This window comes from Prionailurus bengalensis, chromosome D4 (genome assembly GCF_016509475.1).
Source record: "Prionailurus bengalensis isolate Pbe53 chromosome D4, Fcat_Pben_1.1_paternal_pri, whole genome shotgun sequence".
Lineage (NCBI taxonomy): Eukaryota > Metazoa > Chordata > Mammalia > Carnivora > Felidae > Prionailurus > Prionailurus bengalensis.
Window position 1 is genome coordinate 15,131,391 of NC_057359.1, and position 9,937 is coordinate 15,141,327.

The following is a 9,937-nucleotide window of genomic DNA, read 5'->3' on the forward strand; positions in this document are numbered from 1 at the left end:
TTTGCTACTTTGTTTTACACAAATGCAATGTTGTGCAGATTTCTCTGCATCTTGCTCTTGTCCCTTTCATCATGAATATGTCTCCAGGGAAATATATAGAGATCTAGCTCATTCTTTTTGATGGTTAAGAAATATTATATGAAATTATCACCATACAGTATATTAAACTCCCCAAATGGTAGACATTCACTTGTTTCCAAAGGTGTCAAATACATCTTTGTTATTATACCCATATGCACTGATACTTTGATTTCTGTTTTAAAACATTTTTTAGTGTTTATTTATTTTTCAGAGAGAGAGAGAGACTGAGTGTAAGCCGGGGAGGGGCAGACAGAGAAGGAGACACAGAATCTGAAGCAGACTCCAGGCTCCGAGCTGTCAGCACAGAGCCCAATGCGGGGCTTGAACCCACAAGCTGAGATCATGACCTGAGCCAAAGTCAGACGCTTAACTGGTTGAGCCACTCAGGTGCCCCCTGATACTTTTATTTCAATGGGCTAGAATGTAATGAGTGGGATTACTGCATGAAAAGATATACGGATTATGAATTTTAGTATATAGTGTCAGAATATTCTCCCCCAAAGCTATGACTATGCTTCCATCAGTAATGCAGGAGAGTTTTCTTCCTCACTTGTTACCACTCACTCCAACGTTGGCCAGTCTGAGGGGGAGAGGTGATGGCCTTGTGTTCAATTCATTTACATTATGAATGAACTTCACTCTTAGTGAAGCTGGGCATTTGTTTTATATTAGCTATTCGTACTTTCGCCCTCCTGCTGTATTTTTTAGCACAGTATCACAAATACTTTGCAAGATCTCAAAGATCAATATAGCAACACCTTGGAAAATTAAAGTGCTCTCTGCCTGAAAGCCTTTTGGGGAAAATGTATACACACATAACACAGAATAGCGGTTTACTCCCCAAATGCAGAAAACCATTCTCTGAATTTATTTTAGGCTGGTGAACAAAGATAAAAATCATCATTTTCCTAGAGTAAAAACTAATGAAGCTATTCATCTCCATGTTTCATTATTTGGTTTTAATTACAGTTTTCAGAACCGTTTTCTTGGGATAAAATTTACATACTATAAAATAAATAAATAAATAAATAATAAATAAATAAAAATAAATAAATAAAATTTGCATACTATAAAATCCATTTTATGGTATGTGATTCAGTGGTTTTCAGCATATTTGCATTTGCTCCAGCATCACTACCCTCTGATACTGGAAGATTTCCAACAGTCCAAAAAGAACATACTCATTAGTGGTCAGCCCCCATTCCCTGCCCCACCAAGCCCTTGGCAACCACTAATCCATCTTCTGTCTATCCAGAGATGCCTATTAACTGTAGGCATTTCATATAAAGGGAATCATACACTATGTTGCCTTTTTTGTGTAGCTTCTTTTGCATAATGATTTCAAGGTTCATCCATGTTGTAGCATGTATGAATACTTCATTCGTTTTTATTGCCAACTAATATTCCATTGTATGGGTATATCACACTTTATCAAGTCATTGGTTAATGGACGTTTGGGTCAGTTCGATCTGGGTTCGAATCCAGATTTGACAGTTATTTCTCTTGTGACCATGGGTAAGTTAAGAGAAATGAAGCAGGAATAGGTGTCAGAGAAGGACACTGAAGGACAAATGAAGGCATCGCAACACCTTCTCATTTTTTGAGAAATTTTTTGAGAATTTTTTTTGAGTGTGGGTAGATGTAGTGGGTACATCTCTTCAAAGCACATCCACTTGATGATTAATCACTTGCCCAATCTTCCCACGTGATGGGTCATATAATACACAGTTTGTGAGGGACAGTTCAGGTCATGTGGTCATTTTGATGTCCGTGATTAGGAGTTCAGTCTCGACAAGAATCCAAAATCACTCCAGGACTGTTTCTCAAAAGAAGAAAAGAGTATGTTAAGGGGAACCTAGACTTGCTCCCACACCCCAAAGTTCTGCACTGTGATCCTCCTGTCGGGGCTTGCCGGAGACTCCCAAGGGGCAGCCCTGTCCACTCTTAGACTCTTTGAACCTGCAGCTGGGGGTCTGCAAGCGGAGAAGCAGCTTGCCCTGAAGCCTGAACTGGCTGAAGAACTTTCTCCGGTCTCCCCTCAAACATGGCGTGTTTAGAGGTGACTTGGTAAATGGTGGTAGGAACTGGGAGAGGACACTGACCACTTTATGCTGGTTCTACCAAAGGGATGTTCTGGGTGTGCAGGAAGAGGCTGGGGAGTGACATAAATTGTTGCTGCTGCTGCAGTGACAGGTCGTTAATGGGATGACATCCACAGAAACAAGGAAATGGAAAACATGTCTCTTCCTCTCGTTCTTGCCTTCCAGTCACGTACCCTTAATGGCCAAATATAACAAGAAACCTGCTGGAAAAGAGGAAGATTATTTACAGCCTCAGCATCACAAAGCAGCGCATAGAAGAGTGTGTTTGGAGATGACATACCCTAGCTTTGCGGCCAGCACAGTAATGACACAGTATGAAATTGATCATCAACTTTGTCCACCGCACGACACGTATAAACAACTTGAGTTGGTTTATGTGCCTTTTAAAGGTATTAGGTGTCTATGGAGAAAAATTGAGAAACATAAAAATCACCCATCATCATACCATTTTAAAAAATAGGGTACTCCTTGGGGCGCCTGGGTGGCTCAGTCGGCTGAGCGGCCGACTTCGGCTCAGGTCACGATCTCGCGGTCCGTGAGTTCGAGCCCCGCGTCGGGCTCTGTGCTGACAGCTTGGAGCCTGGAGCCTGTTTAGGATTCTGTGTCTCCCTCTCTCTCTGACCCTTCCCCATTCATGCTCTGTCTCTCTCTGTCTCAAAAATAAATAAACAGTAAAAAAAAAAATAGGGTACTCCCCTTATTACACATGTACACACATCTTTATATTTGCAAAATAATAGGATCATGTACCACATGCAAATTTTGAAACCAACTTTTAACTTAATAATCCAATACGCTGTTGCCATCTTTCTCGTTAAAACAGCCACAACATTGGGGCGCTTGGGTGTCTCCGTCGCTTAAGCATCTGACTTGATTTCAGCTCAGGTCATGATCTCCAGGTTTGTGGGTTCGAGCCCTGCATCAGGCTCCGTGCTGACAAGTGCGGAACCTGCTTGGGATTCTCCTTCTCTCCCCCTCTCTCTGCCCCTCTCCTGCTCACACTGTCTCTCTGTCTCTCAAAATAAATAGGTAAACTTTAAATAAATAAATAATCCACAACATTAATGTTATTATCCACATAGGATATTGAGTATATCTCTCTATTGTATATGCTATTATAAATCATTTGCTCATGTCTGGATGTATAAATAATTTGTTTTAATAAGTTATATTTTGATGTTTATGTATTTTTTGAGAGAGAGAGAGAGAGAGAGAGAGAGAGAGAGGCGGGGAGGGGGAGGTGGGGATGGACAGAGAGGGAGACACAGAATCAGAAGCAAGCTCCAGGCTCTGAGCTGTCAGCACAGAGCCCCATGTGAGGCTCAAACTCACCAACTGTAAGATCATGACCTGAGCCGAAGTCAGATGCTTAACTGACTGAGCCACCCAGGCGCCCCAAGTTATATTTTGATAAATATCTTTTAAATTCTTTACAAATACTTATTGACTTGTTAAATTTTGGAGAAATGTTCACTCACTCTTCTTACATTTTGTTTGAATCTTAACAATATTTACTCTGTATATAAATCCCTTTGAAAGTAATGTGTCTCAGGGTGCCTGGCTGGCTCAGTTGGTGGCATGAGCAACTCTTAGTCTCAAGGTTGTGAGTTCGAGCCCCATATTGGGTGTACAGATTACTTAGAAATAAAATGTATTAAAAAAAAGAAAGTCATATTTGTTGCATGTAGTAAAGCAGTTTCTTTAATGGCAGTTCAAATGCAAACTCACTTCCTTCCTTCCTTCCATCCATCCTTCCTTCTTTCGTTCCTCCCTTCCTTCCTTCCTCTCTCCCTCCCTCCCTCCCTTCCTTCCTTCTTTCCTTTCATCTCTCCCTCTTTCTTTTTTACCAATCATGATACGATGTTAGGCTGAGGCATTACTGGGATTACCGCACATTCCTTTCTAGAGAAGAAATTAAGACCACAAACGCATAGAGACAGAAATTTTTTTGAGTGTGGGTAGTGATGAGAACAGCTGGGGTGGAGACTGAGGGAAATGGCAAGACATCTCACATGGATATAAATGGAATTGCTTAGCACAAAAACTTAGAATTTCTTGTGCTAGGAGAATAAATTAGAATTGAACACTTTTCTCCTTGCAAATATTAAATGCTAACTCTTAAAACCATCTGTGCTCTTTCTGAAAGTTTAAAATTTGAATTTAGGTAAGTCAAAATGAAAAGGTCTAGGTGGGGGCTGTTGTGTTGCCAAGCAACATCACTTATCTTAGATCTCACAATCAAGTGCCATAAAAAATTTGGCCATGATAAAGTGTGTCCCCAAAGCAAGTGAATCAGCGTCAGCTATTTCCGGAGGAGTTTGTAGGAAGCCCCCAAAAGAAGTCCCCAGTGAGGATGAAATTGTTTTCAGGCGGTTTTGTCTTTCTCTTGCAATGCAAACCTTTATGCCTCCATTCACTGGTCCCCAAATCAGATACAATCAAGGATCTAACATCTACTCTCTGGCATCCTGTGAAGGTTTTCACAATGAAAGCAGATCACTTCTGTATGCAGAAGCTAGGAAACCATTCTCGTATTCAGAGGACAGAAGCGCATGACTACAGCTGACTAGCTGGAAAGTGGGAGTCCTGTCTGGATCTCCTTATCAGACTGAAGGACAAGAAGAACATGGAAAAGCGTGACCGTGCTCTAGTTCCTGGAAGTGCTCCATTTAAATTCAAATGATCTCTTTTGCTTCCTGCCCCACCATTGGTTCCACCTGTAATTTTTTTTTTTTTTTTGGCTGTTTGTTTGTCTCCCCTCTCCCTCAAACTGCTTTGAAATGGAGTTTGTTGAAGATAAGGATTTGTCATTTTCTATAGCGTGAGTTTGGTCAAGTGAAACTTCCGAGAATTTTCAGGAAATGATTCAAAATTGTTAGTTGGGGTTCTTCCTCACCTATGAAGAGCTATGCTTATTTAAGGACCAAAGAAAAGTAAGCCTTGATTTCCTGTGAGATTAAGAAGAAGCATTGGTGAAGATAAATGACCTAGAAGGAAGTTCTCTTCGCTGGCATAAAACTCTGGCAAGAATGAGAAGCCCAGCATGGGTAATGATATTTACATATATGCATTGATTTATAATATTTTTTTCTGAGATGCATGTACATTTTCTAGCTGTCCCTGCGTGAAGATGACAGAACCTATAATTGCTGGCCTGGAAATCTGTGATTGGATTTAAACCCAGCTAGAGAAGCTCTGTCACTCACCAAAAATATTTAGCTAAGTTCGGTTAGAGTGGACAATACATGGGGGTTTTAGTCTTTGAGAAGGTGGGTCCCTCTGATGCTAATGATCTTTCTTTTGTTACAATATCTATAACTGTTAACGTGAATAAGTTATGTTATTTGGGATAGTTATAATAAGCAGGGGTATGTACATTGCTTATATAGATGAGGTGAGTTTTTATGACCTGTTACTCTTAGTTTTCATTGGTAGGTCACATTATAGATGATGCCACACTCTGGTGATTCTTTAGTGTACCATTGGAGATATGAGTTGATACATATTTTTTAAATTTTATAGAAATGTTTCAATAAAGGCACTATAAATTCATCATTAATGTTCCTGAGGTGCTGAGCTGATCACTGCTATTTAAGGCTAAACTAACTACTAACCTTGAAATTATAAAAGTTACGGTTGTCAGGCCATACAGGAGATGTATTTACTATTTTCAGTTGCTAATCCTCTCAAATAAATCATTATTCCCTTTATTATTTTTGTAGCAGAAGTTTGTAACACTTTAAAGATTTAAATGTAGTTGCAGCTGATTCTAGAAGATATGGAACCACAAAGAACACGTAAGAAGAGGGAAAAATCCTTCTGCATGCTTATCATTCAATGGTTAATTTCCTTCCAGTTTTTAACTCTCTCTTTTTATCCTTACAAAATGTCCTTTTTCCCCCTGTAGTGGCAGTTTTTGATATCTCCTTTCTTTTATATTCTGTGATTACTGTATATTTCTATGCCAGAAATGTATATAAGATACTGAACAAATTTATCTCTTTGGATAAAAAAACTAGTCTTTTTTTTTTTAATTTAAAGAAGCAGTAATTCGTGTCCTCATGTTATACCAATGCCTCATTAGTAGGTCCGCTTGATGATTCAGAAAGTCTTAAACAATGAAATATGTATTCCGGTGGCTGTGATGTATTTTATCTTGTTGTGAATGGATTCATCTACAAACCGGGATCTAAAGATAGCTCTTAAGGCTCCATGCACATACTCAGTTCAACAGTGGTTTATAATCGTAGTTGCTGTTGTTAACACTTGTTTATTTTCCTTTGGAAAATATTACTTTTGTTTCGTGATAAGTTGTAGTCAAGAATATGAGGAAGATTCCAAGTTTTGTCTTGAAATTTGCACTTAATCACATCTTGTTTTCTTTTGAGATATGGAATTAATACTCTGTAGAAAATAAAATAAATTATATTTTTCTAAAGAAGGTTATGTCTGAAGAGGCATCATCACCTGTTTTTTGATAAAATAGTCATTCCTGGTTTGGAAAGTTTGTTTTGGCAACCATGCCTTTAAATATCAGAATGCTTCTATAAATCCATGGGTATTTTTTACTAATATGCAATATATATTGCATCTTGAGGAGACCATTTAAAGAACATTATTGAAGAAGTGTAAAACATGGCTGTAATTCTCAAAAAATTTACCTTAATTAATGATCATTGTGTTCCCAAGAGAAATTATAGACTCTGAGAATCAAGTATTTCTTAAATGTACTTCTTAATTCGCCCAGTATGATTCACTAAAACCTAGATTGTGTTCTCACGTGGTTTATCCAAGAGTATAAACCTGGAACTTGGATAGATAAGTATATGAATAAATCATGCCTTAAATTATATTATCCTGTAATGAAATATGTATCTTCTGAGATTCTTTAATCACCCATAAGCATTTACCGAGTAATCGAACATAATACCTGTAAGCACTGACTGTGAACCAGACTGACTGTGTTCAAATTCTGGCTTTGCCATTTACAAACCCAGTGGCTTTAGGCAAGTCACTAAGTTTCTTTGTGCTTCAATGTCTCATGTATAAAATGCAAATAACAGCATCAGCTACTATCGTAAGAATGAAAAGAAGTAATATATTTACAGCACAAAGAACAGTGCTTGGCACATAGAAAGTGCTGTGTAAATAGAAGCTACTTTTTTTTGCCACTATTAATTTAGCATCCTTCTATGATCTATGGGTACTTTTAAAGTGCTTGCTTTCAAAACTTAAAATGCAATAAAAGGATAAGAATTATACATAGGACACAATAGTGACAAAATAAAATGAGTACAATCCTTCCACTTTTAGGATGACATTATTTTACACATAGTTCCCATCTGAAATACAGTTATAGTCTTTGTAACTTCTTACTTAACCTTCAGCAAGTCTTTACGAACTCTGTGACTTTGGGAAAGTTACATACCCACTCCGTGCCTCAGTTTTCTCATCTGTAAAGTGGGAGAGTATCAATGGTACCTATCAGAGGATTATTGTAAGGAATAAATGAGTTAAACATGCAAGTCTTAGAACAGTGCCTGGCATTATAGTAAATGTTCCACAAATATTAGCTCTCATCATCAGCATCACCATTTATATTTCACATTTTACATAAGGTTATAGTCCTCACTCGTTCAATCCAGTGGTAACAAACTTACCAAATGCTTAAAATGAGTGAGGCATTACTAGAAAGAGTACAAGTTAAAATTAAAAAAAAACATACAGTTTCAAATAACATTCAGGCATAAATTTTTTTTAACTACCAGTATTAAGGTAATAAACCAGTTAGTTAACTTCAAGTACTGATTATGATATGAAGAAACTTAAAGAGGAGTGGAAAACCGAGTGGTGGCGTGGAAGGTCTCAGCCAAGTTAGACAAGTCCTTTCTGGGAAGATGACGTTTGAATTGAGACCTGAAGACTAGAAAATATAAGAAAATGAGAAAATACAAGAAAATATCTAAAGAACTTTCAAAACTGAGCAAAGAATACAGATCATATATAGATAGGTCCACAGGCTATGTAATATAAAAGGATAGAACTCAGACTAAATATATCAATTATAATAACATATAAATAGGCTTCTTTTACCCATTAAAGATAAAATTTTGAAAATCATTGTTATTCTTGTTTCACAAAACAAACTTGAAAATTTTCCTTACTTTTCTAAGGTCTGACACAGTTTAATACCATTGGAATTAGCTTTTCTTTAAGGTCAGTGAAATTTTCATCTAAGCACTGTCTTAACTGCATCTCATAGATGAGGTGTCTTGGTTATCATTTTTAATTTAATTCTTATTTTCATTTGATTATCATTGCTTTTTAGCTAAGTTGCAAATTTGTTTGTATTTCCCCTTGAACTCAATTTCATGGAAGTTCCTATTCCCATGTTGTGTTAAGACAGAGACACGTGCGAGAAACAGGGTGATACAAGGGAGTCTGAGAGGGAATCTGCGGCTGTCTGTCCAATGGACCAAGTGTTGCTATGTGACTTCCAAAGCTTGGTCATGAAGTTTCCACTGGGCTCTCTCTCTCTCTCAGGGTGCTTGCCTTTGGAACCCAGCCACCATGTTGTGAAGAAGGGAAAGGCCACATGTAAGGGTTCCAGTGAAGAGTCCCAGCTAAAATCTCACTGACAGGCATCATCAACCTCCAGACATGTGCATGAACAAGGCTTCCAATGATTCCAACCCTTAGCCTTGAGCGTTCCAGACATCGTGGAGCAGAGATAGGCTGTGAGCATTCAGTCCTGACCAACTTCCTGACAAACAGAAACCAAAGGAGATAATAAGTTATTCTTGTTTTAAACCACTGAGTTTTGGAATAATTTGCTATGCAATTATAACCTACACATAAATGGTGATCTGGGTCAAAATGGTGTCCAAGGAATAATTGGTAGAGGAGAAAAATGTCAGTGGGTCGATGAGTAAATGGGTATTTAAACGGGAGAGGCAATGAGTTTAGGTAACTCATTTTTTTTTTTTGTTAGGGAGACAAGATATCTCTACATCTTGTTTCCCAAATGGAGAATAACTAATAAAAATATGGCTCTTAAAAATATGGCTCTTGGAAGGCATTTCTTTGTAATAAGAGAGACTTGATCATATTGTGTGTTGAAATAAAACAGCTTATAGACAGGAGGAAACATTGAAGTGTGTGTGTGTGAGAGAGAGAGAGAGACAGACAGACAGACAGAGAGAGACAGTGAGAGAGAGAGGGAGAATTTATGAGAAAGGTCCCTTGAGGAGGTGGGGAGATGAGGAATTTGTAACACACTAGAAGCATTTACCGTGGACAGAAGGGACTCCTTACCAAGAGAGGGCGTATATCTCTGGCTGCAGACCTGTTTATTGTAGGTGAGTTGAGTAATCATCCCTGGTGATTTTAGTGTGTGAAATTCAGGGTCAGCATATTTGCTAAAAAAAAGAAAATATTAGAACTCAAGAAAAGTGGCGAATATGGGGGGGATGGGATAAGGACCTTGTTAAGGACAGATAAAGAATTAAAAGTAGTGTGAATGCTAGAGATGTCATATATTCCTGAGGTCTCATTTTAAATCCTTTTATTTCTGAGTAGTTTTCTCTCAGGACCCATGTAGTTTTTTAGTTTTTTAATTTTTTTTTTTTTTTGAGACAGAAAGCAAGGGCTGGGGAGGGGCAGGGAGAGAGGGAGACAGAAACCAAAGTGAGTTCCGCGCTGACAGCAGAGAGCTCGATGTGGGGCTCAAACTCACGAGCCATGAGATCATGACT

General features: G+C 38.2%; 1 long non-coding RNA gene across 1 annotated transcript; it reads left to right on the forward strand.

Annotated features, from left to right (window-relative positions):
- The first annotated feature begins 4,486 nt into the window (after positions 1-4,486).
- On the forward strand, positions 4,487-9,245 carry LOC122474361. The gene is made up of 2 exons (XR_006294900.1): positions 4,487-5,230; positions 8,727-9,245. It is a non-coding gene; the product is annotated as an uncharacterized LOC122474361 (long non-coding RNA).
- Positions 9,246-9,937: the final 692 nt, after the last annotated feature.